The 27,492-nt window shown below is 43.2% G+C and overlaps 28 non-coding genes across 28 annotated transcripts; 6 read left to right on the plus strand and 22 right to left on the minus strand.

The window, feature by feature from the left end:
- Nucleotides 1-739: 739 nt before the first annotated feature.
- TRNAT-UGU (transfer RNA threonine (anticodon UGU)) lies at nt 740-811 on the minus strand. Its single transcript has one exon. It is a non-coding gene; the product is annotated as a tRNA-Thr (tRNA).
- A 1,022-nt stretch (nt 812-1,833) lies between these two features.
- TRNAI-UAU (transfer RNA isoleucine (anticodon UAU)) lies at nt 1,834-1,928 on the plus strand. The gene is made up of 2 exons: nt 1,834-1,871; nt 1,893-1,928. It is a non-coding gene; the product is annotated as a tRNA-Ile (tRNA).
- A 1,499-nt stretch (nt 1,929-3,427) lies between these two features.
- TRNAT-CGU (transfer RNA threonine (anticodon CGU)) lies at nt 3,428-3,499 on the minus strand. Its single transcript has one exon. It is a non-coding gene; the product is annotated as a tRNA-Thr (tRNA).
- A 546-nt stretch (nt 3,500-4,045) lies between these two features.
- TRNAS-GCU (transfer RNA serine (anticodon GCU)) lies at nt 4,046-4,127 on the minus strand. Its single transcript has one exon. It is a non-coding gene; the product is annotated as a tRNA-Ser (tRNA).
- A 687-nt stretch (nt 4,128-4,814) lies between these two features.
- Nucleotides 4,815-4,886, minus strand: TRNAT-UGU (transfer RNA threonine (anticodon UGU)). Its single transcript has one exon. It is a non-coding gene; the product is annotated as a tRNA-Thr (tRNA).
- A 1,022-nt stretch (nt 4,887-5,908) lies between these two features.
- Nucleotides 5,909-6,003, plus strand: TRNAI-UAU (transfer RNA isoleucine (anticodon UAU)). Its single transcript has 2 exons — nt 5,909-5,946; nt 5,968-6,003. It is a non-coding gene; the product is annotated as a tRNA-Ile (tRNA).
- A 1,501-nt stretch (nt 6,004-7,504) lies between these two features.
- TRNAT-CGU (transfer RNA threonine (anticodon CGU)) lies at nt 7,505-7,576 on the minus strand. Its single transcript has one exon. It is a non-coding gene; the product is annotated as a tRNA-Thr (tRNA).
- Nucleotides 7,577-8,122: 546 nt separating this feature from the next.
- TRNAS-GCU (transfer RNA serine (anticodon GCU)) lies at nt 8,123-8,204 on the minus strand. Its single transcript has one exon. It is a non-coding gene; the product is annotated as a tRNA-Ser (tRNA).
- Nucleotides 8,205-8,891: 687 nt separating this feature from the next.
- On the minus strand, nt 8,892-8,963 carry TRNAT-UGU (transfer RNA threonine (anticodon UGU)). The gene has a single exon. It is a non-coding gene; the product is annotated as a tRNA-Thr (tRNA).
- Nucleotides 8,964-9,428: 465 nt separating this feature from the next.
- TRNAS-GCU (transfer RNA serine (anticodon GCU)) lies at nt 9,429-9,505 on the minus strand. The gene has a single exon. It is a non-coding gene; the product is annotated as a tRNA-Ser (tRNA).
- A 479-nt stretch (nt 9,506-9,984) lies between these two features.
- Nucleotides 9,985-10,079, plus strand: TRNAI-UAU (transfer RNA isoleucine (anticodon UAU)). Its single transcript has 2 exons — nt 9,985-10,022; nt 10,044-10,079. It is a non-coding gene; the product is annotated as a tRNA-Ile (tRNA).
- Nucleotides 10,080-11,569: 1,490 nt separating this feature from the next.
- Nucleotides 11,570-11,641, minus strand: TRNAT-CGU (transfer RNA threonine (anticodon CGU)). The gene has a single exon. It is a non-coding gene; the product is annotated as a tRNA-Thr (tRNA).
- A 546-nt stretch (nt 11,642-12,187) lies between these two features.
- Nucleotides 12,188-12,269, minus strand: TRNAS-GCU (transfer RNA serine (anticodon GCU)). Its single transcript has one exon. It is a non-coding gene; the product is annotated as a tRNA-Ser (tRNA).
- A 686-nt stretch (nt 12,270-12,955) lies between these two features.
- On the minus strand, nt 12,956-13,027 carry TRNAT-UGU (transfer RNA threonine (anticodon UGU)). Its single transcript has one exon. It is a non-coding gene; the product is annotated as a tRNA-Thr (tRNA).
- A 1,022-nt stretch (nt 13,028-14,049) lies between these two features.
- Nucleotides 14,050-14,144, plus strand: TRNAI-UAU (transfer RNA isoleucine (anticodon UAU)). Its single transcript has 2 exons — nt 14,050-14,087; nt 14,109-14,144. It is a non-coding gene; the product is annotated as a tRNA-Ile (tRNA).
- A 1,499-nt stretch (nt 14,145-15,643) lies between these two features.
- Nucleotides 15,644-15,715, minus strand: TRNAT-CGU (transfer RNA threonine (anticodon CGU)). Its single transcript has one exon. It is a non-coding gene; the product is annotated as a tRNA-Thr (tRNA).
- A 546-nt stretch (nt 15,716-16,261) lies between these two features.
- On the minus strand, nt 16,262-16,343 carry TRNAS-GCU (transfer RNA serine (anticodon GCU)). The gene has a single exon. It is a non-coding gene; the product is annotated as a tRNA-Ser (tRNA).
- A 687-nt stretch (nt 16,344-17,030) lies between these two features.
- On the minus strand, nt 17,031-17,102 carry TRNAT-UGU (transfer RNA threonine (anticodon UGU)). Its single transcript has one exon. It is a non-coding gene; the product is annotated as a tRNA-Thr (tRNA).
- A 1,843-nt stretch (nt 17,103-18,945) lies between these two features.
- On the minus strand, nt 18,946-19,027 carry TRNAS-GCU (transfer RNA serine (anticodon GCU)). The gene has a single exon. It is a non-coding gene; the product is annotated as a tRNA-Ser (tRNA).
- A 1,389-nt stretch (nt 19,028-20,416) lies between these two features.
- Nucleotides 20,417-20,488, minus strand: TRNAT-CGU (transfer RNA threonine (anticodon CGU)). Its single transcript has one exon. It is a non-coding gene; the product is annotated as a tRNA-Thr (tRNA).
- A 546-nt stretch (nt 20,489-21,034) lies between these two features.
- Nucleotides 21,035-21,116, minus strand: TRNAS-GCU (transfer RNA serine (anticodon GCU)). The gene has a single exon. It is a non-coding gene; the product is annotated as a tRNA-Ser (tRNA).
- Nucleotides 21,117-21,803: 687 nt separating this feature from the next.
- On the minus strand, nt 21,804-21,875 carry TRNAT-UGU (transfer RNA threonine (anticodon UGU)). Its single transcript has one exon. It is a non-coding gene; the product is annotated as a tRNA-Thr (tRNA).
- Nucleotides 21,876-22,340: 465 nt separating this feature from the next.
- TRNAS-GCU (transfer RNA serine (anticodon GCU)) lies at nt 22,341-22,417 on the minus strand. The gene has a single exon. It is a non-coding gene; the product is annotated as a tRNA-Ser (tRNA).
- Nucleotides 22,418-22,896: 479 nt separating this feature from the next.
- On the plus strand, nt 22,897-22,991 carry TRNAI-UAU (transfer RNA isoleucine (anticodon UAU)). The gene is made up of 2 exons: nt 22,897-22,934; nt 22,956-22,991. It is a non-coding gene; the product is annotated as a tRNA-Ile (tRNA).
- A 1,490-nt stretch (nt 22,992-24,481) lies between these two features.
- TRNAT-CGU (transfer RNA threonine (anticodon CGU)) lies at nt 24,482-24,553 on the minus strand. Its single transcript has one exon. It is a non-coding gene; the product is annotated as a tRNA-Thr (tRNA).
- Nucleotides 24,554-25,099: 546 nt separating this feature from the next.
- On the minus strand, nt 25,100-25,181 carry TRNAS-GCU (transfer RNA serine (anticodon GCU)). The gene has a single exon. It is a non-coding gene; the product is annotated as a tRNA-Ser (tRNA).
- Nucleotides 25,182-25,868: 687 nt separating this feature from the next.
- On the minus strand, nt 25,869-25,940 carry TRNAT-UGU (transfer RNA threonine (anticodon UGU)). Its single transcript has one exon. It is a non-coding gene; the product is annotated as a tRNA-Thr (tRNA).
- Nucleotides 25,941-26,962: 1,022 nt separating this feature from the next.
- TRNAI-UAU (transfer RNA isoleucine (anticodon UAU)) lies at nt 26,963-27,057 on the plus strand. Its single transcript has 2 exons — nt 26,963-27,000; nt 27,022-27,057. It is a non-coding gene; the product is annotated as a tRNA-Ile (tRNA).
- Nucleotides 27,058-27,492: the final 435 nt, after the last annotated feature.

Consider the following 27,492-nt stretch of genomic DNA (forward strand, 5'->3'; position numbering starts at 1 on the left):
CTTGTGTGTGTGTTTGTGGGTGTAGTTTCATGTCGAAAACCAAAACACAGCAGCTCCAGTGGCGCAATAGCGTGCGTTACTTATACAGCAGTACATGCAGTGAGCAATGCCGAGGTTGTGAGTTCAAGCCTCACCTGGAGCAACTTTGGAACTTTTTACTAATTCACCTCAAAACTGAATTATTGAACCAATAAATGTTCTGGACATTTTTTGGTTCACCTCAAGGTTTCCTTGATTGTCAGTTAATGTTGTATGACAGCTCCTCTGCCTTTTAGACATGGAATACTCATTGCAAGTTATTTATGGGGTGTTTGCGCTTTAAATACAGCTACGGAGGGTTTTTGAAAATAGAACAGAAAATAAAAAATCAAAGTTCAGATGCTGCTGCTTCCTGTGATGTCATTGAATTTAAATAGTGAGTGATGGCAATAACCCTTTTCCAATTAAATTTTGCCACATCAACGTCCCTGAAAATAGAGAAAGGCGTGCAACCCAGAACCGCTGTACTGTTCAATAGAGTAAGGGCTTCACCGTGATCATCTGCATCTGTCATCACAAGATTATCAAGGTCTTTTTCTTGAAGAAATTAGGTCCAGAAAGCCGACCTTCCCCACAGACTATTCAGACACCTTGCGCTTGTGGCTTTGTTATAGGCCCGAATCCATTGGTAAAAGGTTGCACAGGTACAATGTGCAATATCAGTTCCTATTCAACAATGTTCAAGAAAATTACCATTTGGAGGCCCTGATGAGGATCGAACTCACGACCCCTGGTTTACAAGACCAGTGCTCTGCCACTGAGCTACAGAGCCCCTCAGGTTACGACGCATAACAGCAACACAACGAGCACACAACATGATGTTTACTGGGTAGACATATTTGAAGGGTGTGTGAGAATGTATGTATATGATTGTGATTTGACCTGTTTTTTTCTGGCCGATTTTTTGAGGAGCAGCTAATTTGTGCGTATTCCGTGCAATTTTAGGGTGACTAATGAGGAGATGTGATGCGTGAAAGTTGAAAAAAACATGTACATGGCAGCAGAGAGACAATATGGATATTACCTTTGCTTTTTTAAATTTCTATCCGGATTCTGGCTCAAAGGGTAGTCAAGCACAGCAGATTGCATTCCTGCCAGTAACACGACAACCTTGTTTGTGTCCTTCTTAATCAACTAACATGCATATTTTCACTTTTGTCTGTATGTTCTTTGAAAGCCAATGGCAATGGTGCTTAGAGCAATGCAGATGTTTAAAAAAGATTTCAAAAGTTAAAATCGACAAAGGTGGGATTCGAAACCACGCGTGTACAGCAGATTAGCAGTCCATCGCCTTAACCACTCGGCCACCTCGTCTACAGGGATTATGTTAGGCATTCAAGTCTTTACAGGTAATAACACAAACATCTTCAAAATAGAACCACAATGCGTTCCTTGTTGAGGTACATCCAGCCGTTTGCAGGAAAACTGCCTCACTTGCTGTTGAGAAAAATTCATCAAAGTCCTGGGGTGTTTATAGGCATCGCCAAGATGACATTGGGAGGTGTTTCAATTGACACGTGTTGAATATGAGGAAGAGCATCATGCTGGCTCCAGTGGCACTGCCTGCAGCATGACAAAAATGTAGAAGGGACATTTGACTGCACCATTGGCTGAACATCAGTGGCAAAGTGTATATCAGGCTAAAAGGTAAGCTCCAGTGGCACAATATGGGCACTACAAGGCACCCATAATTTGGTGTCAGCTAAAAAGACAATGCCAGAGCTTGTGGGTGCTTTTGTACACTTGTGTGTGTGTTTGTGGGTGTAGTTTCATGTCGAAAACCAAAACACAGCAGCTCCAGTGGCGCAATCGGTTAGCGCGCGGTACTTATACAGCAGTACATGCAATGAGCAATGCCGAGGTTGTGAGTTCAAGCCTCACCTGGAGCAACTTTGGAACTTTTTACTAATTCACCTCAAAACTGAATTATTGAACCAATAAATGTTCTGGACATTTTTTGGTTCACCTCAAGGTTTCCTTGATTGTCAGTTAATGTTGTATGACAGCTCCTCTGCCTTTTAGACATGGAATACTCATTGCAAGTTATTTATGGGGTGTTTGCGCTTTAAATACAGCTACGGAGGGTTTTTGAAAATAGAAAAGAAAATAAAAAATGTCAACTGTTATTATACTCCATTTTCTGCTGAGCACCACTTACGGAAGACATTTGTAAAGGTAGAAAAAGGGTTACTGGAGTAGGATCCAGGAGACAATATCAACTTACAAAGAATAATGTTGTCTATTTACTGCATTATCGCCTTTGAAGCAAACCTCTGAGAATAAATACCCTTTCACTAATCAGGCAGTCACTTTGATAAAATCAAGCAGAACAAGGATGCTGATAGGAACTCGCCTCATTTGCATATGGGCTAGGGCTTCTGGGAGCCATGAGAATTAGGAGTTGAAGGTTTTGCAGATCGAGATTGCTAAAGGGCTGGGCATTTGCACAGACCTCTCCATGCCTGATTGGTGCCGAAGGTTAGTTGCAAGTGGTCCCCTGCTCACCCTACCTTACACAGGGCCATGCCCAGTTAGGCCCCTCAGGGCTAGGCCCGGCAGGGCTAAGCCCAGCGTTTGTCAGGCGTTCGTCAGGCGAAGTGCCTGGACCCCTGCTCATCATACCTCAGAATCTGGTCTAGCTATTGCAGACATGGGGAATGGTGCTTATATCCCATTGACAGCGCCCACAAGCTGCATACTAATAGCCAATGATGTGTGAATGCGGTCAGGGTAGCAGACATATAGAACAATTGGGTGGGTTCGCTTCCGAACTGGATGCACAGGAGCAGGAGAGAATGGCTGTTGGCGATGTATGCAACTTGCTCTGCGTGAACACATCTACCGACCCCTTCCCCTACACACACGGGCACATACACACACACACACACACATAGCCATTGGAGCTATGCAGAGCTAATCAGAAAGATTGGTAATCATTAGAACATGAAAGATATGTGTTCATTTTTTAATAAACTTGTGGACTCCCGCAGAAACGGAGGGACTCACATCTCTAATTGAGGCTTGCTTACCTCTATACAAATGTGTTTGCTGGCTGTCTTTCTTCAACTGGTATGTGCGGTTGTGTCTGTCTTTGTCTTTCAACACGCCTGGCACGTTTACATTATCAAAGAGATGATTGTATGGAGATGGGGAACACCCCTCCGTTGCATTGTGAACTTGAACAGTCTTTTCACCAAAGCAGCTACATGCGATATTGCAAGGTTTTTGTCAGTCTTTGCCTGAAAACATTAGGCCTTCCTCTCGAACTCTATTTCACTCCTTCTGTGGAAGACTTCAATTATGAGGATGCATCCCGTCATAAAAGGTTCTTTGTAGATGGTGCAACTCTGGCTTCTCTTCCCCGTGCTTTTTGAAAATAATCCGCCCGAGGCCCTGATGAGGTTTGAACTCATGACCCCTGGTTTACGAGACCAGTGCTCTGCCAATGAGCTACAAGGCCACCTGCTGCTTGCTCACAGCCAACAACAGAAAGTGCAAAGAAACCATGGGTTTTACCTAGGTAGATCTCCAGGTATATGAATTTCTGGTTGTGTAAAAATGGCTGTATATCTCTGCATGTGTTCAGTACGTCATCATACATCGGATTTGCGAAAGCGTGTGTGCTTATGTTGGTGATACATTGTCGGTATGCGTTTGAGTATGTACTTTTACGGGTATGTATGTATTGAGTAGGATGCTGAACAGGTTCATGAGTTTAGATAGCAGGTCAGAATGATGGCAAAAGGAACATGTAAAAGGCAGACAACTAAAAGAAAAAAGAATTTGGGATGTAAGCTTGGGAGTTTACTAACTGCGCTGATTTTGGCTCCTATAGTAGTAAAGAATGGAAACCTACGAGGAAAGTCTTTGACTAATTTCATTCTCCGCCTGCACCAATGAACTTATTTTTACATCTCTATTTCCATATCTGTACTCATTCCTGTCTTTCACAGGGAGGTTGAAAGACTTTGGTCTATGTTTAAATGCAGACTATAAAGAAAAAATACGACGAAGGTGGGATTCGAACCCACGCGTGCAGAGCACAATGGATTAGCAGTCCATCGCCTTAACCACTCGGCCACCTCGTCTGTTTGGGAACGGTGCTCGAGTCCCATGCTTAAAGAAGAGATAAAACAATGGTGGTGCAAAGTCAGTGAAAAATAGATCACGTTTGTCATAATAGAAACAAGATCGTTGACTCGTTCTTCCTTACCCGGCCATTGATAGATAAACACATCAAGTTGAAGTTCAGAAAAATATAACAAGAGCTCCTGGAGGGTTCACAACACTAATCCAGAGGAAGGTGCTTGAGCTTCCGTATGGCACACCATTAGTAGTAAAACCAGCATAACGCAAGCTCCAGTTTCCCAGTGTTTGGCATCATTCAACGTTTCCAGCCAAGATCAAAGTTCAGATGCTGCTGCTTCCTGTGATGTCATTGAATTTAAATAGTGAGTGATGGCAATAACCCTTTTCCAATTAAATTTTGCCACATCAACGTCCCTGAAAATAGAGAAAGGCGTGCAACCCAGAACCGCTGTACTGTTCAATAGAGTAAGGGCTTCACCGTGATCATCTGCATCTGTCATCACAAGATTATCAAGGTCTTTTTCTTGAAGAAATTAGGTCCAGAAAGCCGACCTTCCCCACAGACTATTCAGACACCTTGCGCTTGTGGCTTTGTTATAGGCCCGAATCCATTGGTAAAAGGTTGCACAGGTACAATGTGCAATATCAGTTCCTATTCAACAATGTTCAAGAAAATTACCATTTGGAGGCCCTGATGAGGATCGAACTCACGACCCCTGGTTTACAAGACCAGTGCTCTGCCACTGAGCTACAGAGCCCCTCAGGTTACGACGCATAACAGCAACACAACGAGCACACAACATGATGTTTACTGGGTAGACATATTTGAAGGGTGTGTGAGAATGTATGTATATGATTGTGATTTGACCTGTTTTTTTCTGGCCGATTTTTTGAGGAGCAGCTAATTTGTGCGTATTCCGTGCAATTTTAGGGTGACTAATGAGGAGATGTGATGCGTGAAAGTTGAAAAAAACATGTACATGGCAGCAGAGAGACAATATGGATATTACCTTTGCTTTTTTAAATTTCTATCCGGATTCTGGCTCAAAGGGTAGTCAAGCACAGCAGATTGCATTCCTGCCAGTAACACGACAACCTTGTTTGTGTCCTTCTTAATCAACTAACATGCATATTTTCACTTTTGTCTGTATGTTCTTTGAAAGCCAATGGCAATGGTGCTTAGAGCAATGCAGATGTTTAAAAAAGATTTCAAAAGTTAAAATCGACAAAGGTGGGATTCGAAACCACGCGTGTACAGCAGATTAGCAGTCCATCGCCTTAACCACTCGGCCACCTCGTCTACAGGGATTATGTTAGGCATTCAAGTCTTTACAGGTAATAACACAAACATCTTCAAAATAGAACCACAATGCGTTCCTTGTTGAGGTACATCCAGCCGTTTGCAGGAAAACTGCCTCACTTGCTGTTGAGAAAAATTCATCAAAGTCCTGGGGTGTTTATAGGCATCGCCAAGATGACATTGGGAGGTGTTTCAATTGACACGTGTTGAATATGAGGAAGAGCATCATGCTGGCTCCAGTGGCACTGCCTGCAGCATGACAAAAATGTAGAAGGGACATTTGACTGCACCATTGGCTGAACATCAGTGGCAAAGTGTATATCAGGCTAAAAGGTAAGCTCCAGTGGCACAATATGGGCACTACAAGGCACCCATAATTTGGTGTCAGCTAAAAAGACAATGCCAGAGCTTGTGGGTGCTTTTGTACACTTGTGTGTGTGTTTGTGGGTGTAGTTTCATGTCGAAAACCAAAACACAGCAGCTCCAGTGGCGCAATCGGTTAGCGCACGGTACTTATACAGCAGTACATGCAGTGAGCAATGCCGAGGTTGTGAGTTCAAGCCTCACCTGGAGCAACTTTGGAACTTTTTACTAATTCACCTCAAAACTGAATTATTGAACCAATAAATGTTCTGGACATTTTTTGGTTCACCTCAAGGTTTCCTTGATTGTCAGTTAATGTTGTATGACAGCTCCTCTGCCTTTTAGACATGGAATACTCATTGCAAGTTATTTATGGGGTGTTTGCGCTTTAAATACAGCTACGGAGGGTTTTTGAAAATAGAACAGAAAATAAAAAATGTCAACTGTTATTATACTCCATTTTCTGCTGAGCACCACTTACGGAAGACATTTGTAAAGGTAGAAAAAGGGTTACTGGAGTAGGATCCAGGAGACAATATCAATTTACAAAGAATAATGTTGTCTATTTACTGCATTATCGCCTTTGAAGCAAACCTCTGAGAATAAATACCCTTTCACTAATCAGGCAGTCACTTTGATAAAATCAAGCAGAACAAGGATGCTGATAGGAACTCGCCTCATTTGCATATGGGCTAGGGCTTCTGGGAGCCATGAGAATTAGGAGTTGAAGGTTTTGCAGATCGAGATTGCTAAAGGGCTGGGCATTTGCACAGACCTCTCCATGCCTGATTGGTGCCGAAGGTTAGTTGCAAGTGGTCCCCTGCTCACCCTACCTTACACAGGGCCATGCCCAGTTAGGCCCCTCAGGGCTAGGCCCGGCAGGGCTAAGCCCAGCGTTTGTCAGGCGTTCGTCAGGCGAAGTGCCTGGACCCCTGCTCATCATACCTCAGAATCTGGTCTAGCTATTGCAGACATGGGGAATGGTGCTTATATCCCATTGACAGCGCCCACAAGCTGCATACTAATAGCCAATGATGTGTGAATGCGGTCAGGGTAGCAGACATATAGAACAATTGGGTGGGTTCGCTTCCGAACTGGATGCACAGGAGCAGGAGAGAATGGCTGTTGGCGATGTATGCAACTTGCTCTGCGTGAACACATCTACCGACCCCTTCCCCTACACACACGGGCACATACACACACACACACACACACATAGCCATTGGAGCTATGCAGAGCTAATCAGAAAGATTGGTAATCATTAGAACATGAAAGATATGTGTTCATTTTTTATTAAACTTGTGGACTCCCGCAGAAACGGAGGGACTCACATCTCTAATTGAGGCTTGCTTACCTCTATACAAATGTGTTTGCTGGCTGTCTTTCTTCAACTGGTATGTGCGGTTGTGTCTGTCTTTGTCTTTCAACACGCCTGGAACGTTTACATTATCAAAGAGATGATTGTATGGAGATGGGGAACACCCCTCCGTTGCATTGTGAACTTGAACAGTCTTTTCACCAAAGCAGCTACATGCGACATTGCAAGGTTTTTGTCAGTCTTTGCCTGAAAACATTAGGCCTTCCTCTCGAACTCTATTTCACTCCTTCTGTGGAAGACTTCAATTATGAGGATGCATCCCGTCATAAAAGGTTCTCTGTAGATGGTGCAACTCTGGCTTCTCTTCCCCGTGCTTTTTGAAAATAATCCGCCCGAGGCCCTGATGAGGTTTGAACTCATGACCCCTGGTTTACGAGACCAGTGCTCTGCCACTGAGCTACAAGGCCACCTGCTGCTTGCTCACAGCCAACAACAGAAAGTGCAAAGAAACCATGGGTTTTACCTAGGTAGATCTCCAGGTATATGAATTTCTGGTTGTGTAAAAATGGCTGTATATCTCTGCATGTGTTCAGTACGTCATCATACATCTGATTTGCGAAAGCGTGTGTGCTTATGTTGGTGATACATTGTCGGTATGCGTTTGAGTATGTACTTTTACGGGTATGTATGTATTGAGTAGGATGCTGAACAGGTTCATGAGTTTAGATAGCAGGTCAGAATGATGGCAAAATGAACATGTAAAAGGCAGACAACTAAAAGAAAAAAGAATTTGGGATGTAAGCTTGGGAGTTTACTAACTGCGCTGATTTTGGCTCCTATAATAGTAAAGAATGGAAACCTACGAGGAAAGTCTTTGACTAATTTCATTCTCCGCCTGCACCAATGAACTTATTTTTACATCTCTATTTCCATATCTGTACTCATTCCTGTCTTTCACAGGGAGGTTGAAAGACTTTGGTCTATGTTTAAATGCAGACTATAAAGAAAAAATACGACGAAGGTGGGATTCGAACCCACGCGTGCAGAGCACAATGGATTAGCAGTCCATCGCCTTAACCACTCGGCCACCTCGTCTGTTTGAGAACGGTGCTCGAATCCCATGCTTAAAGAAGAGATAAAACAATGGTGGTGCAAAGTCAGTGAAAAATAGATCATGTTTGTCATAATAGAAACAAGATTGTTGACTCGTTCTTCCTTACCCGGCCATTGATAGATAAACACATCAAGTTGAAGTTCAGAAAAATATAACAAGAGCTCCTGGAGGGTTCACAACACTAATCCAGAGGAAGGTGCTTGAGCTTCCGTATGGCACACCATTAGTAGTAAAACCAGCATAACGCAAGCTCCAGTTTCCCAGTGTTTGGCATCATTCAACGTTTCCAGCCAAGATCAAAGTTCAGATGCTGCTGCTTCCTGTGATGTCATTGAATTTAAATAGTGAGTGATGGCAATAACCCTTTTCCAATTAAATTTTGCCACATCAACGTCCCTGAAAATAGAGAAAGGCGTGCAACCCAGAACCGCTGTACTGTTCAATAGAGTAAGGGCTTCACCGTGATCATCTGCATCTGTCATCACAAGATTATCAAGGTCTTTTTCTTGAAGAAATTAGGTCCAGAAAGCCGACCTTCCCCACAGACTATTCAGACACCTTGCGCTTGTGGCTTTGTTATAGGCCCGAATCCATTGGTAAAAGGTTGCACAGGTACAATGTGCAATATCAGTTCCTATTCAACAATGTTCAAGAAAATTACCATTTGGAGGCCCTGATGAGGATCGAACTCACGACCCCTGGTTTACAAGACCAGTGCTCTGCCACTGAGCTACAGAGCCCCTCAGGTTACGACGCATAACAGCAACACAACGAGCACACAACATGATGTTTACTGGGTAGACATATTTGAAGGGTGTGTGAGAATGTATGTATATGATTGTGATTTGACCTGTTTTTTTCTGGCCGATTTTTTGAGGAGCAGCTAATTTGTGCGTATTCCGTGCAATTTTAGGGTGACTAATGAGGAGATGTGATGCGTGAAAGTTGAAAAAAACATGTACATGGCAGCAGAGAGACAATATGGATATTACCTTTGCTTTTTTAAATTTCTATCCGGATTCTGGCTCAAAGGGTAGTCAAGCACAGCAGATTGCATTCCTGCCAGTAACACGACAACCTTGTTTGTGTCCTTCTTAATCAACTAACATGCATATTTTCACTTTTGTCTGTATGTTCTTTGAAAGCCAATGGCAATGGTGCTTAGAGCAATGCAGATGTTTAAAAAAGATTTCAAAAGTTAAAATCGACAAAGGTGGGATTCGAAACCACGCGTGTACAGTAGATTAGCAGTCCATCGCCTTAACCACTCGGCCACCTCGTCTACAGGGATTATGTTAGGCATTCAAGTCTTTACAGGTAATAACACAAACATCTTCAAAATAGAACCACAATGCGTTCCTTGTTGAGGTACATCCAGCCGTTTGCAGGAAAACTGCCTCACTTGCTGTTGAGAAAAATTCATCAAAGTCCTGGGGTGTTTATAGGCATCGCCAAGATGACATTGGGAGGTGTTTCAATTGACACGTGTTGAATATGAGGAAGAGCATCATGCTGGCTCCAGTGGCACTGCCTGCAGCATGACAAAAATGTAGAAGGGACATTTGACTGCACCATTGGCTGAACATCAGTGGCAAAGTGTATATCAGGCTAAAAGGTAAGCTCCAGTGGCACAATATGGGCACTACAAGGCACCCATAATTTGGTGTCAGCTAAAAAGACAATGCCAGAGCTTGTGGGTGCTTTTGTACACTTATTGTGTGTTTGTGGGTGTAGTTTCATGTTGAAAACCAAAACACAGCAGCTCCAGTGGCGCAATCGGTTAGGGCGCGGTACTTATACAGCAGTACATGCAGTGAGCAATGCCGAGGTTGTGAGTTCAAGCCTCACCTGGAGCAACTTTGGAACTTTTTACTAATTCACCTCAAAACTGAATTATTGAACCAATAAATGTTCTGGACATTTTTTGGTTCACCTCAAGGTTTCCTTGATTGTCAGTTAATGTTGTATGACAGCTCCTCTGCCTTTTAGACATGGAATACTCATTGCAAGTTATTTATGGGGTGTTTGCGCTTTAAATACAGCTACGGAGGGTTTTTGAAAATAGAACAGAAAATAAAAAATGTCAACTGTTATTATACTCCATTTTCTGCTGAGCACCACTTACGGAAGACATTTGTAAAGGTAGAAAAAGGGTTACTGGAGTAGGATCCAGGAGACAATATCAACTTACAAAGAATAATGTTGTCTATTTACTGCATTATCGCCTTTGAAGCAAACCTCTGAGAATAAATACCCTTTCACTAATCAGGCAGTCACTTTGATAAAATCAAGCAGAACAAGGATGCTGATAGGAACTCGCCTCATTTGCATATGGGCTAGGGCTTCTGGGAGCCATGAGAATTAGGAGTTGAAGGTTTTGCAGATCGAGATTGCTAAAGGGCTGGGCATTTGCACAGACCTCTCCATGCCTGATTGGTGCCGAAGGTTAGTTGCAAGTGGTCCCCTGCTCACCCTACCTTACACAGGGCCATGCCCAGTTAGGCCCCTCAGGGCTAGGCCCGGCAGGGCTAAGCCCGGCGTTTGTCAGGCGAAGTGCCTGGACCCCTGCTCATCATACCTCAGAATCTGGTCTAGCTATTGCAGACATGGGGAATGGTGCTTATATCCCATTGACAGCGCCCACAAGCTGCATACTAATAGCCAATGATGTGTGAATGCGGTCAGGGTAGCAGACATATAGAACAATTGGGTGGGTTCGCTTCCGAACTGGATGCACAGGAGCAGGAGAGAATGGCTGTTGGCGATGTATGCAACTTGCTCTGCGTGAACACATCTACCGACCCCTTCCCCTACACACACGGGCACATACACACACACACACACACACATAGCCATTGGAGCTATGCAGAGCTAATCAGAAAGATTGGTAATCATTAGAACATGAAAGATATGTGTTCATTTTTTATTAAACTTGTGGACTCCCGCAGAAACGGAGGGACTCACATCTCTAATTGAGGCTTGCTTACCTCTATACAAATGTGTTTGCTGGCTGTCTTTCTTCAACTGGTATGTGCGGTTGTGTCTGTCTTTGTCTTTCAACACGCCTGGAACGTTTACATTATCAAAGAGATGATTGTATGGAGATGGGGAACACCCCTCCGTTGCATTGTGAACTTGAACAGTCTTTTCACCAAAGCAGCTACATGCGACATTGCAAGGTTTTTGTCAGTCTTTGCCTGAAAACATTAGGCCTTCCTCTCGAACTCTATTTCACTCCTTCTGTGGAAGACTTCAATTATGAGGATGCATCCCGTCATAAAAGGTTCTCTGTAGATGGTGCAACTCTGGCTTCTCTTCCCCGTGCTTTTTGAAAATAATCCGCCCGAGGCCCTGATGAGGTTTGAACTCATGACCCCTGGTTTACGAGACCAGTGCTCTGCCACTGAGGTACAAGGCCACCTGCTGCTTGCTCACAGCCAACAACAGAAAGTGCAAAGAAACCATGGGTTTTACCTAGGTAGATCTCCAGGTATATGAATTTCTGGTTGTGTAAAAATGGCTGTATATCTCTGCATGTGTTCAGTACGTCATCATACATCTGATTTGCGAAAGCGTGTGTGCTTATGTTGGTGATACATTGTCGGTATGCGTTTGAGTATGTACTTTTACGGGTATGTATGTATTGAGTAGGATGCTGAACAGGTTCATGAGTTTAGATAGCAGGTCAGAATGATGGCAAAAGGAACATGTAAAAGGCAGACAACTAAAAGAAAAAAGAATTTGGGATGTAAGCTTGGGAGTTTACTAACTGCGCTGATTTTGGCTCCTATAATAGTAAAGAATGGAAACCTACGAGGAAAGTCTTTGACTAATTTCATTCTCCGCCTGCACCAATGAACTTATTTTTACATCTCTATTTCCATATCTGTACTCATTCCTGTCTTTCACAGGGAGGTTGAAAGACTTTGGTCTATGTTTAAATGCAAACTATAAAGAAAAAATACGACGAAGGTGGGATTCGAACCCACGCGTGCAGAGCACAATGGATTAGCAGTCCATCGCCTTAACCACTCGGCCACCTCGTCTGTTTGGGAACGGTGCTCGAGTCCCATGCTTAAAGAAGAGATAAAACAATGGTGGTGCAAAGTCAGTGAAAAATAGATCATGTTTGTCATAATAGAAACAAGATCGTTGACTCGTTCTTCCTTACCCGGCCATTGATAGATAAACACATCAAGTTGAAGTTCAGAAAAATATAACAAGAGCTCCTGGAGGGTTCACAACACTAATCCAGAGGAAGGTGCTTGAGCTTCCGTATGGCACACCATTAGTAGTAAAACCAGCATAACGCAAGCTCCAGTTTCCCAGTGTTTGGCATCATTCAACGTTTCCAGCCAAGATCAAAGTTCAGATGCTGCTGCTTCCTGTGATGTCATTGAATTTAAATAGTGAGTGATGGCAATAACCCTTTTCCAATTAAATTTTGCCACATCAACGTCCTGAAAATAGAGAAAGGCGTGCAACCCAGAACCGCTGTACTGTTCAATAGAGTAAGGGCTTCACCGTGATCATCTGCATCTGTCATCACAAGATTATCAAGGTCTTTTTCTTGAAGAAATTAGGTCCAGAAAGCCGACCTTCCCCACAGACTATTCAGACACCTTGCGCTTGTGGCTTTGTTATAGGCCCGAATCCATTGGTAAAAGGTTGCACAGGTACAATGTGCAATATCAGTTCCTATTCAACAATGTTCAAGAAAATTACCATTTGGAGGCCCTGATGAGGATCGAACTCACGACCCCTGGTTTACAAGACCAGTGCTCTGCCACTGAGCTACAGAGCCCCTCAGGTTACGACGCATAACAGCAACACAACGAGCACACAACATGATGTTTACTGGGTAGACATATTTGAAGGGTGTGTGAGAATGTATGTATATGATTGTGATTTGACCTGTTTTTTTCTGGCCGATTTTTTGAGGAGCAGCTAATTTGTGCGTATTCCGTGCAATTTTAGGGTGACTAATGAGGAGATGTGATGCGTGAAAGTTGAAAAAAACATGTACATGGCAGCAGAGAGACAATATGGATATTACCTTTGCTTTTTTAAATTTCTATCCGGATTCTGGCTCAAAGGGTAGTCAAGCACAGCAGATTGCATTCCTGCCAGTAACACGACAACCTTGTTTGTGTCCTTCTTAATCAACTAACATGCATATTTTCACTTTTGTCTGTATGTTCTTTGAAAGCCAATGGCAATGGTGCTTAGAGCAATGCAGATGTTTAAAAAAGATTTCAAAAGTTAAAATCGACAAAGGTGGGATTCGAAACCACGCGTGTACAGCAGATTAGCAGTCCATCGCCTTAACCACTCGGCCACCTCGTCTACAGGGATTATGTTAGGCATTCAAGTCTTTACAGGTAATAACACAAACATCTTCAAAATAGAACCACAATGCGTTCCTTGTTGAGGTACATCCAGCCGTTTGCAGGAAAACTGCCTCACTTGCTGTTGAGAAAAATTCATCAAAGTCCTGGGGTGTTTATAGGCATCGCCAAGATGACATTGGGAGGTGTTTCAATTGACACGTGTTGAATATGAGGAAGAGCATCATGCTGGCTCCAGTGGCACTGCCTGCAGCATGACAAAAATGTAGAAGGGACATTTGACTGCACCATTGGCTGAACATCAGTGGCAAAGTGTATATCAGGCTAAAAGGTAAGCTCCAGTGGCACAATATGGGCACTACAAGGCACCCATAATTTGGTGTCAGCTAAAAAGACAATGCCAGAGCTTGTGGGTGCTTTTGTACACTTGTGTGTGTGTTTGTGGGTGTAGTTTCATGTCGAAAACCAAAACACTGCAGCTCCAGTGGCGCAATCGGTTAGCGCGCGGTACTTATACAGCAGTACATGCAGTGAGCAATGCCGAGGTTGTGAGTTCAAGCCTCACCTGGAGCAACTTTGGAACTTTTTACTAATTCACCTCAAAACTGAATTATTGAACCAATAAATGTTCTGGACATTTTTTGGTTCACCTCAAGGTTTCCTTGATTGTCAGTTAATGTTGTATGACAGCTCCTCTGCCTTTTAGACATGGAATACTCATTGCAAGTTATTTATGGGGTGTTTGCGCTTTAAATACAGCTACGGAGGGTTTTTGAAAATAGAAAAGAAAATAAAAAATGTCAACTGTTATTATACTCCATTTTCTGCTGAGCACCACTTACGGAAGACATTTGTAAAGGTAGAAAAAGGGTTACTGGAGTAGGATCCAGGAGACAATATCAACTTACAAAGAATAATGTTGTCTATTTACTGCATTATCGCCTTTGAAGCAAACCTCTGAGAATAAATACCCTTTCACTAATCAGGCAGTCACTTTGATAAAATCAAGCAGAACAAGGATGCTGATAGGAACTCGCCTCATTTGCATATGGGCTAGGGCTTCTGGGAGCCATGAGAATTAGGAGTTGAAGGTTTTGCAGATCGAGATTGCTAAAGGGCTGGGCATTTGCACAGACCTCTCCATGCCTGATTGGTGCCGAAGGTTAGTTGCAAGTGGTCCCCTGCTCACCCTACCTTACACAGGGCCATGCCCAGTTAGGCCCCTCAGGGCTAGGCCCGGCAGGGCTAAGCCCAGCGTTTGTCAGGCGTTCGTCAGGCGAAGTGCCTGGACCCCTGCTCATCATACCTCAGAATCTGGTCTAGCTATTGCAGACATGGGGAATGGTGCTTATATCCCATTGACAGCGCCCACAAGCTGCATACTAATAGCCAATGATGTGTGAATGCGGTCAGGGTAGCAGACATATAGAACAATTGGGTGGGTTCGCTTCCGAACTGGATGCACAGGAGCAGGAGAGAATGGCTGTTGGCGATGTATGCAACTTGCTCTGCGTGAACACATCTACCGACCCCTTCCCCTACACACACGGGCACATACACACACACACACACACATAGCCATTGGAGCTATGCAGAGCTAATCAGAAAGATTGGTAATCATTAGAACATGAAAGATATGTGTTCATATTTTAATAAACTTGTGGACTCCCGCAGAAACGGAGGGACTCACATCTCTAATTGAGGCTTGCTTACCTCTATACAAATGTGTTTGCTGGCTGTCTTTCTTCAACTGGTATGTGCGGTTGTGTCTGTCTTTGTCTTTCAACACGCCTGGCACGTTTACATTATCAAAGAGATGATTGTATGGAGATGGGGAACACCCCTCCGTTGCATTGTGAACTTGAACAGTCTTTTCACCAAAGCAGCTACATGCGACATTGCAAGGTTTTTGTCAGTCTTTGCCTGAAAACATTAGGCCTTCCTCTCGAACTCTATTTCACTCCTTCTGTGGAAGACTTCAATTATGAGGATGCATCCCGTCATAAAAGGTTCTCTGTAGATGGTGCAACTCTGGCTTCTCTTCCCCGTGCTTTTTGAAAATAATCCGCCCGAGGCCCTGATGAGGTTTGAACTCATGACCCCTGGTTTACGAGACCAGTGCTCTGCCAATGAGCTACAAGGCCACTTGCTGCTTGCTCACAGCCAACAACAGAAAGTGCAAAGAAACCATGGGTTTTACCTAGGTAGATCTCCAGGTATATGAATTTCTGGTTGTGTAAAAATGGCTGTATATCTCTGCATGTGTTCAGTACGTCATCATACATCGGATTTGCGAAAGCGTGTGTGCTTATGTTGGTGATACATTGTCGGTATGCGTTTGAGTATGTACTTTTACGGGTATGTATGTATTGAGTAGGATGCTGAACAGGTTCATGAGTTTAGATAGCAGGTCAGAATGATGGCAAAAGGAACATGTAAAAGGCAGACAACTAAAAGAAAAAAGAATTTGGGATGTAAGCTTGGGAGTTTACTAACTGCGCTGATTTTGGCTCCTATAATAGTAAAGAATGGAAACCTACGAGGAAAGTCTTTGACTAATTTCATTCTCCGCCTGCACCAATGAACTTATTTTTACATCTCTATTTCCATATCTGTACTCATTCCTGTCTTTCACAGGGAGGTTGAAAGACTTTGGTCTATGTTTAAATGCAGACTATAAAGAAAAAATACGACGAAGGTGGGATTCGAACCCACGCGTGCAGAGCACAATGGATTAGCAGTCCATCGCCTTAACCACTCGGCCACCTCGTCTGTTTGGGAACGGTGCTCGAGTCCCATGCTTAAAGAAGAGATAAAACAATGGTGGTGCAAAGTCAGTGAAAAATAGATCACGTTTGTCATAATAGAAACAAGATCGTTGACTCGTTCTTCCTTACCCGGCCATTGATAGATAAACACATCAAGTTGAAGTTCAGAAAAATATAACAAGAGCTCCTGGAGGGTTCACAACACTAATCCAGAGGAAGGTGCTTGAGCTTCCGTATGGCACACCATTAGTAGTAAAACCAGCATAACGCAAGCTCCAGTTTCCCAGTGTTTGGCATCATTCAACGTTTCCAGCCAAGATCAAAGTTCAGATGCTGCTGCTTCCTGTGATGTCATTGAATTTAAATAGTGAGTGATGGCAATAACCCTTTTCCAATTAAATTTTGCCACATCAACGTCCCTGAAAATAGAGAAAGGCGTGCAACCCAGAACCGCTGTACTGTTCAATAGAGTAAGGGCTTCACCGTGATCATCTGCATCTGTCATCACAAGATTATCAAGGTCTTTTTCTTGAAGAAATTAGGTCCAGAAAGCCGACCTTCCCCACAGACTATTCAGACACCTTGCGCTTGTGGCTTTGTTATAGGCCCGAATCCATTGGTAAAAGGTTGCACAGGTACAATGTGCAATATCAGTTCCTATTCAACAATGTTCAAGAAAATTACCATTTGGAGGCCCTGATGAGGATCGAACTCACGACCCCTGGTTTACAAGACCAGTGCTCTGCCACTGAGCTACAGAGCCCCTCAGGTTACGACGCATAACAGCAACACAACGAGCACACAACATGATGTTTACTGGGTAGACATATTTGAAGGGTGTGTGAGAATGTATGTATATGATTGTGATTTGACCTGTTTTTTTCTGGCCGATTTTTTGAGGAGCAGCTAATTTGTGCGTATTCCGTGCAATTTTAGGGTGACTAATGAGGAGATGTGATGCGTGAAAGTTGAAAAAAACATGTACATGGCAGCAGAGAGACAATATGGATATTACCTTTGCTTTTTTAAATTTCTATCCGGATTCCGGCTCAAAGGGTAGTCAAGCACAGCAGATTGCATTCCTGCCAGTAACACGACAACCTTGTTTGTGTCCTTCTTAATCAACTAACATGCATATTTTCACTTTTGTCTGTATGTTCTTTGAAAGCCAATGGCAATGGTGCTTAGAGCAATGCAGATGTTTAAAAAAGATTTCAAAAGTTAAAATCGACAAAGGTGGGATTCGAAACCACGCGTGTACAGCAGATTAGCAGTCCATCGCCTTAACCACTCGGCCACCTCGTCTACAGGGATTATGTTAGGCATTCAAGTCTTTACAGGTAATAACACAAACATCTTCAAAATAGAACCACAATGCGTTCCTTGTTGAGGTACATCCAGCCGTTTGCAGGAAAACTGCCTCACTTGCTGTTGAGAAAAATTCATCAAAGTCCTGGGGTGTTTATAGGCATCGCCAAGATGACATTGGGAGGTGTTTCAATTGACACGTGTTGAATATGAGGAAGAGCATCATGCTGGCTCCAGTGGCACTGCCTGCAGCATGACAAAAATGTAGAAGGGACATTTGACTGCACCATTGGCTGAACATCAGTGGCAAAGTGTATATCAGGCTAAAAGGTAAGCTCCAGTGGCACAATATGGGCACTACAAGGCACCCATAATTTGGTGTCAGCTAAAAAGACAATGCCAGAGCTTGTGGGTGCTTTTGTACACTTGTGTGTGTGTTTGTGGGTGTAGTTTCATGTCGAAAACCAAAACACAGCAGCTCCAGTGGCGCAATAGCGCGCGGTACTTATACAGCAGTACATGCAGTGAGCAATGCCGAGGTTGTGAGTTCAAGCCTCACCTGGAGCAACTTTGGAACTTTTTACTAATTCACCTCAAAACTGAATTATTGAACCAATAAATGTTCTGGACATTTTTTGGTTCACCTCAAGGTTTCCTTGATTGTCAGTTAATGTTGTATGACAGCTCCTCTGCCTTTTAGACATGGAATACTCATTGCAAGTTATTTATGGGGTGTTTGGGCTTTAAATACAGCTACGGAGGGTTTTTGAAAATAGAACAGAAAATAAAAAATGTCAACTGTTATTATACTCCATTTTCTGCTGAGCACCACTTACGGAAGACATTTGTATGGCTGTATATCTCTGCATGTGTTCAGTACGTCATCATACATCTGATTTGCGAAAGCGTGTGTGCTTATGTTGGTGATACATTGTCGGTATGCGTTTGAGTATGTACTTTTACGGGTATGTATGTATTGAGTAGGATGCTGAACAGGTTCATGAGTTTAGATAGCAGGTCAGAATGATGGCAAAAGGAACATGTAAAAGGCAGACAACTAAAAGAAAAAAAGAATTTGGGATGTAAGCTTGGGAGTTTACTAACTGCGCTGATTTTGGCTCCTATAATAGTAAAGAATGGAAACCTACGAGGAAAGTCTTTGACTAATTTCATTCTCCGCCTGCACCAATGAACTTATTTTTACATCTCTATTTCCATATCTGTACTCATTCCTGTCTTTCACAGGGAGGTTGAAAGACTTTGGTCTATGTTTAAATGCAGACTATAAAGAAAAAATACGACGAAGGTGGGATTCAAACCCACGCGTGCAGAGCACAATGGATTAGCAGTCCATCGCCTTAACCACTCGGCCACCTCGTCTGTTTGGGAACGGTGCTCGAGTCCCATGCTTAAAGAAGAGATAAAACAATGGTGGTGCAAAGTCAGTGAAAAATAGATCATGTTTGTCATAATAGAAACAAGATCGTTGACTCGTTCTTCCTTACCCGGCCATTGATAGATAAACACATCAAGTTGAAGCTCAGACATTTGTAAAGGTAGAAAAAGGGTTACTGGAGTAGGATCCAGGAGACAATATCAACTTACAAAGAATAATGTTGTCTATTTACTGCATTATCGCCTTTGAAGCAAACCTCTGAGAATAAATACCCTTTCACTAATCAGGCAGTCACTTTGATAAAATCAAGCAGAACAAGGATGCTGATAGGAACTCGCCTCATTTGCATATGGGCTAGGGCTTCTGGGAGCCATGAGAATTAGGAGTTGAAGGTTTTGCAGATCGAGATTGCTAAAGGGCTGGGCATTTGCACAGACCTCTCCATGCCTGATTGGTGCCGAAGGTTAGTTGCAAGTGGTCCCCTGCTCACCCTACCTTACACAGGGCCATGCCCAGTTAGGCCCCTCAGGGCTAGGCCCGGCAGGGCTAAGCCCGGCGTTTGTCAGGCGTTCGTCAGGCGAAGTGCCTGGACCCCTGCTCATCATACCTCAGAATCTGGTCTAGCTATTGCAGACATGGGGAATGGTGCTTATATCCCATTGACAGCGCCCACAAGCTGCATACTAATAGCCAATGATGTGTGAATGCGGTCAGGGTAGCAGACATATAGAACAATTGGGTGGGTTCGCTTCCGAACTGGATGCACAGGAGCAGGAGAGAATGGCTGTTGGCGATGTATGCAACTTGCTCTGCGTGAACACATCTACCGACCCCTTCCCCTACACACACGGGCACATACACACACACACACACACATAGCCATTGGAGCTATGCAGAGCTAATCAGAAAGATTGGTAATCATTAGAACATGAAAGATATGTGTTCATTTTTTAATAAACTTGTGGACTCCCGCAGAAACGGAGGGACTCACATCTCTAATTGAGGCTTGCTTACCTCTATACAAATGTGTTTGCTGGCTGTCTTTCTTCAACTGGTATGTGCGGTTGTGTCTGTCTTTGTCTTTCAACACGCCTGGCACGTTTACATTATCAAAGAGATGATTGTATGGAGATGGGGAACACCCCTCCGTTGCATTGTGAACTTGAACAGTCTTTTCACCAAAGCAGCTACATGCGACATTGCAAGGTTTTTGTCAGTCTTTGCCTGAAAACATTAGGCCTTCCTCTCAAACTCTATTTCACTCCTTCTGTGGAAGACTTCAATTATGAGGATGCATCCCGTCATAAAAGGTTCTCTGTAGATGGTGCAACTCTGGCTTCTCTTCCCCGTGCTTTTTGAAAATAATCCGCCCGAGGCCCTGATGAGGTTTGAACTCATGACCCCTGGTTTACGAGACCAGTGCTCTGCCACTGAGCTACAAGGCCACCTGCTGCTTGCTCACAGCCAACAACAGAAAGTGCAAAGAAACCATGGGTTTTACCTAGGTAGATCTCCAGGTATATGAATTTCTGGTTGTGTAAAAATGGCTGTATATCTCTGCATGTGTTCAGTACGTCATCATACATCTGATTTGCGAAAGCGTGTGTGCTTATGTTGGTGATACATTGTCGGTATGCGTTTGAGTATGTACTTTTACGGGTATGTATGTATTGAGTAGGATGCTGAACAGGTTCATGAGTTTAGATAGCAGGTCAGAATGATGGCAAAAGGAACATGTAAAAGGCAGACAACTAAAAGAAAAAAGAATTTGGGATGTAAGCTTGGGAGTTTACTAACTGCGCTGATTTTGGCTCCTATAATAGTAAAGAATGGAAACCTACGAGGAAAGTCTTTGACTAATTTCATTCTCCGCCTGCACCAATGAACTTATTTTTACATCTCTATTTCCATATCTGTACTCATTCCTGTCTTTCACAGGGAGGTTGAAAGACTTTGGTCTATGTTTAAATGCAGACTATAAAGAAAAAATACGACGAAGGTGGGATTCGAACCCACGCGTGCAGAGCACAATGGATTAGCAGTCCATCGCCTTAACCACTCGGCCACCTCGTCTGTTTGGGAACGGTGCTCGAGTCCCATGCTTAAAGAAGAGATAAAACAATGGTGGTGCAAAGTCAGTGAAAAATAGATCATGTTTGTCATAATAGAAACAAGATCGTTGACTCGTTCTTCCTTACCCGGCCATTGATAGATAAACACATCAAGTTGAAGTTCAGAAAAATATAACAAGAGCTCCTGGAGGGTTCACAACACTAATCCAGAGGAAGGTGCTTGAGCTTCCGTATGGCACACCATTAGTAGTAAAACCAGCATAACGCAAGCTCCAGTTTCCCAGTGTTTGGCATCATTCAACGTTTCCAGCCAAGATCAAAGTTCAGATGCTGCTGCTTCCTGTGATGTCATTGAATTTAAATAGTGAGTGATGGCAATAACCCTTTTCCAATTAAATTTTGCCACATCAACGTCCCTGAAAATAGAGAAAGGCGTGCAACCCAGAACCGCTGTACTGTTCAATAGAGTAAGGGCTTCACCGTGATCATCTGCATCTGTCATCACAAGATTATCAAGGTCTTTTTCTTGAAGAAATTAGGTCCAGAAAGCCGACCTTCCCCACAGACTATTCAGACACCTTGCGCTTGTGGCTTTGTTATAGGCCCGAATCCATTGGTAAAAGGTTGCACAGGTACAATGTGCAATATCAGTTCCTATTCAACAATGTTCAAGAAAATTACCATTTGGAGGCCCTGATGAGGATCGAACTCACGACCCCTGGTTTACAAGACCAGTGCTCTGCCACTGAGCTACAGAGCCCCTCAGGTTATGACGCATAACAGCAACACAACGAGCACACAACATGATGTTTACTGGGTAGACATATTTGAAGGGTGTGTGAGAATGTATGTATATGATTGTGATTTGACCTGTTTTTTTCTGGCCGATTTTTTGAGGAGCAGCTAATTTGTGCGTATTCCGTGCAATTTTAGAGTGACTAATGAGGAGATGTGATGCGTGAAAGTTGAAAAAAACATGTACATGGCAGCAGAGAGACAATATGGATATTACCTTTGCTTTTTTAAATTTCTATCCGGATTCTGGCTCAAAGGGTAGTCAAGCACAGCAGATTGCATTCCTGCCAGTAACACGACAACCTTGTTTGTGTCCTTCTTAATCAACTAACATGCATATTTTCACTTTTGTCTGTATGTTCTTTGAAAGCCAATGGCAATGGTGCTTAGAGCAATGCAGATGTTTAAAAAAGATTTCAAAAGTTAAAATCGACAAAGGTGGGATTCGAAACCACGCGTGTACAGTAGATTAGCAGTCCATCGCCTTAACCACTCGGCCACCTCGTCTACAGGGATTATGTTAGGCATTCAAGTCTTTACAGGTAATAACACAAACATCTTCAAAATAGAACCACAATGCGTTCCTTGTTGAGGTACATCCAGCCGTTTGCAGGAAAACTGCCTCACTTGCTGTTGAGAAAAATTCATCAAAGTCCTGGGGTGTTTATAGGCATCGCCAAGATGACATTGGGAGGTGTTTCAATTGACACGTGTTGAATATGAGGAAGAGCATCATGCTGGCTCCAGTGGCACTGCCTGCAGCATGACAAAAATGTAGAAGGGACATTTGACTGCACCATTGGCTGAACATCAGTGGCAAAGTGTATATCAGGCTAAAAGGTAAGCTCCAGTGGCACAATATGGGCACTACAAGGCACCCATAATTTGGTGTCAGCTAAAAAGACAATGCCAGAGCTTGTGGGTGCTTTTGTACACTTATTGTGTGTTTGTGGGTGTAGTTTCATGTTGAAAACCAAAACACAGCAGCTCCAGTGGCGCAATCGGTTAGGGCGCGGTACTTATACAGCAGTACATGCAGTGAGCAATGCCGAGGTTGTGAGTTCAAGCCTCACCTGGAGCAACTTTGGAACTTTTTACTAATTCACCTCAAAACTGAATTATTGAACCAATAAATGTTCTGGACATTTTTTGGTTCACCTCAAGGTTTCCTTGATTGTCAGTTAATGTTGTATGACAGCTCCTCTGCCTTTTAGACATGGAATACTCATTGCAAGTTATTTATGGGGTGTTTGCGCTTTAAATACAGCTACGGAGGGTTTTTGAAAATAGAACAGAAAATAAAAAATGTCAACTGTTATTATACTCCATTTTCTGCTGAGCACCACTTACGGAAGACATTTGTAAAGGTAGAAAAAGGGTTACTGGAGTAGGATCCAGGAGACAATATCAACTTACAAAGAATAATGTTGTCTATTTACTGCATTATCGCCTTTGAAGCAAACCTCTGAGAATAAATACCCTTTCACTAATCAGGCAGTCACTTTGATAAAATCAAGCAGAACAAGGATGCTGATAGGAACTCGCCTCATTTGCATATGGGCTAGGGCTTCTGGGAGCCATGAGAATTAGGAGTTGAAGGTTTTGCAGATCGAGATTGCTAAAGGGCTGGGCATTTGCACAGACCTCTCCATGCCTGATTGGTGCCGAAGGTTAGTTGCAAGTGGTCCCCTGCTCACCCTACCTTACACAGGGCCATGCCCAGTTAGGCCCCTCAGGGCTAGGCCCGGCAGGGCTAAGCCCGGCGTTTGTAAGGCGAAGTGCCTGGACCCCTGCTCATCATACCTCAGAATCTGGTCTAGCTATTGCAGACATGGGGAATGGTGCTTATATCCCATTGACAGCGCCCACAAGCTGCATACTAATAGCCAATGATGTGTGAATGCGGTCAGGGTAGCAGACATATAGAACAATTGGGTGGGTTCGCTTCCGAACAGGATGCACAGGAGCAGGAGAGAATGGCTGTTGGCGATGTATGCAACTTGCTCTGCGTGAACACATCTACCGACCCCTTCCCCTACACACACGGGCACATACACACACACACACACACACATAGCCATTGGAGCTATGCAGAGCTAATCAGAAAGATTGGTAATCATTAGAACATGAAAGATATGTGTTCATTTTTTATTAAACTTGTGGACTCCCGCAGAAACGGAGGGACTCACATCTCTAATTGAGGCTTGCTTACCTCTATACAAATGTGTTTGCTGGCTGTCTTTCTTCAACTGGTATGTGCGGTTGTGTCTGTCTTTGTCTTTCAACACGCCTGGAACGTTTACATTATCAAAGAGATGATTGTATGGAGATGGGGAACACCCCTCCGTTGCATTGTGAACTTGAACAGTCTTTTCACCAAAGCAGCTACATGCGACATTGCAAGGTTTTTGTCAGTCTTTGCCTGAAAACATTAGGCCTTCCTCTCGAACTCTATTTCACTCCTTCTGTGGAAGACTTCAATTATGAGGATGCATCCCGTCATAAAAGGTTCTCTGTAGATGGTGCAACTCTGGCTTCTCTTCCCCGTGCTTTTTGAAAATAATCCGCCCGAGGCCCTGATGAGGTTTGAACTCATGACCCCTGGTTTACGAGACCAGTGCTCTGCCACTGAGCTACAAGGCCACCTGCTGCTTGCTCACAGCCAACAACAGAAAGTGCAAAGAAACCATGGGTTTTACCTAGGTAGATCTCCAGGTATATGAATTTCTGGTTGTGTAAAAATGGCTGTATATCTCTGCATGTGTTCAGTACGTCATCATACATCTGATTTGCGAAAGCGTGTGTGCTTATGTTGGTGATACATTGTCGGTATGCGTTTGAGTATGTACTTTTACGGGTATGTATGTATTGAGTAGGATGCTGAACAGGTTCATGAGTTTAGATAGCAGGTCAGAATGATGGCAAAAGGAACATGTAAAAGGCAGACAACTAAAAGAAAAAAGAATTTGGGATGTAAGCTTGGGAGTTTACTAACTGCGCTGATTTTGGCTCCTATAATAGTAAAGAATGGAAACCTACGAGGAAAGTCTTTGACTAATTTCATTCTCCGCCTGCACCAATGAACTTATTTTTACATCTCTATTTCCATATCTGTACTCATTCCTGTCTTTCACAGGGAGGTTGAAAGACTTTGGTCTATGTTTAAATGCAGACTATAAAGAAAAAATACGACGAAGGTGGGATTCGAACCCACGCGTGCAGAGCACAATGGATTAGCAGTCCATCGCCTTAACCACTCGGCCACCTCGTCTGTTTGGGAACGGTGCTCGAGTCCCATGCTTAAAGAAGAGATAAAACAATGGTGGTGCAAAGTCAGTGAAAAATAGATCATGTTTGTCATAATAGAAACAAGATCGTTGACTCGTTCTTCCTTACCCGGCCATTGATAGATAAACACATCAAGTTGAAGTTCAGAAAAATATAACAAGAGCTCCTGGAGGGTTCACAACACTAATCCAGAGGAAGGTGCTTGAGCTTCCGTATGGCACACCATTAGTAGTAAAACCAGCATAACGCAAGCTCCAGTTTCCCAGTGTTTGGCATCATTCAACGTTTCCAGCCAAGATCAAAGTTCAGATGCTGCTGCTTCCTGTGATGTCATTGAATTTAAATAGTGAGTGATGGCAATAACCCTTTTCCAATTAAATTTTGCCACATCAACGTCCCTGAAAATAGAGAAAGGCGTGCAACCCAGAACCGCTGTACTGTTCAATAGAGTAAGGGCTTCACCGTGATCATCTGCATCTGTCATCACAAGATTATCAAGGTCTTTTTCTTGAAGAAATTAGGTCCAGAAAGCCGACCTTCCCCACAGACTATTCAGACACCTTGCGCTTGTGGCTTTGTTATAGGCCCGAATCCATTGGTAAAAGGTTGCACAGGTACAATGTGCAATATCAGTTCCTATTCAACAATGTTCAAGAAAATTACCATTTGGAGGCCCTGATGAGGATCGAACTCACGACCCCTGGTTTACAAGACCAGTGCTCTGCCACTGAGCTACAGAGCCCCTCAGGTTACGACGCATAACAGCAACACAACGAGCACACAACATGATGTTTACTGGGTAGACATATTTGAAGGGTGTGTGAGAATGTATGTATATGATTGTGATTTGACCTGTTTTTTTCTGGCCGATTTTTTGAGGAGCAGCTAATTTGTGCGTATTCCGTGCAATTTTAGGGTGACTAATGAGGAGATGTGATGCGTGAAAGTTGAAAAAAACATGTACATGGCAGCAGAGAGACAATATGGATATTACCTTTGCTTTTTTAAATTTCTATCCGGATTCTGGCTCAAAGGGTAGTCAAGCACAGCAGATTGCATTCCTGCCAGTAACACGACAACCTTGTTTGTGTCCTTCTTAATCAACTAACATGCATATTTTCACTTTTGTCTGTATGTTCTTTGAAAGCCAATGGCAATGGTGCTTAGAGCAATGCAGATGTTTAAAAAAGATTTCAAAAGTTAAAATCGACAAAGGTGGGATTCGAAACCACGCGTGTACAGCAGATTAGCAGTCCATCGCCTTAACCACTCGGCCACCTCGTCTACAGGGATTATGTTAGGCATTCAAGTCTTTACAGGTAATAACACAAACATCTTCAAAATAGAACCACAATGCGTTCCTTGTTGAGGTACATCCAGCCGTTTGCAGGAAAACTGCCTCACTTGCTGTTGAGAAAAATTCATCAAAGTCCTGGGGTGTTTATAGGCATCGCCAAGATGACATTGGGAGGTGTTTCAATTGACACGTGTTGAATATGAGGAAGAGCATCATGCTGGCTCCAGTGGCACTGCCTGCAGCATGACAAAAATGTAGAAGGGACATTTGACTGCACCATTGGCTGAACATCAGTGGCAAAGTGTATATCAGGCTAAAAGGTAAGCTCCAGTGGCACAATATGGGCACTACAAGGCACCCATAATTTGGTGTCAGCTAAAAAGACAATGCCAGAGCGTGTGGGTGCTTTTGTACACTTGTGTGTGTGTTTGTGGGTGTAGTTTCATGTCGAAAACCAAAACACAGCAGCTCCAGTGGCGCAATCGGTTAGCGCGCGGTACTTATACAGCAGTACATGCAGTGAGCAATGCCGAGGTTGTGAGTTCAAGCCTCACCTGGAGCAACTTTGGAACTTTTTACTAATTCACCTCAAAACTGAATTATTGAACCAATAAATGTTCTGGACATTTTTTGGTTCACCTCAAGGTTTCCTTGATTGTCAGTTAATGTTGTATGACAGCTCCTCTGCCTTTTAGACATGGAATACTCATTGCAAGTTATTTATGGGGTGTTTGCGCTTTAAATACAGCTACGGAGGGTTTTTGAAAATAGAACAGAAAATAAAAAATGTCAACTGTTATTATACTCCATTTTCTGCTGAGCACCACTTACGGAAGACATTTGTAAAGGTAGAAAAAGGGTTACTGGAGTAGGATCCAGGAGACAATATCAACTTACAAAGAATAATGTTGTCTATTTACTGCATTATCGCCTTTGAAGCAAACCTCTGAGAATAAATACCCTTTCACTAATCAGGCAGTCACTTTGATAAAATCAA

The sequence above is a fragment of the Ambystoma mexicanum genome, chromosome 13 (assembly GCF_040938575.1).
Source record: "Ambystoma mexicanum isolate Mex_15411 chromosome 13, UKY_AmexF1_1, whole genome shotgun sequence".
NCBI classification, from domain to species: Eukaryota; Metazoa; Chordata; class Amphibia; order Caudata; family Ambystomatidae; genus Ambystoma; species Ambystoma mexicanum.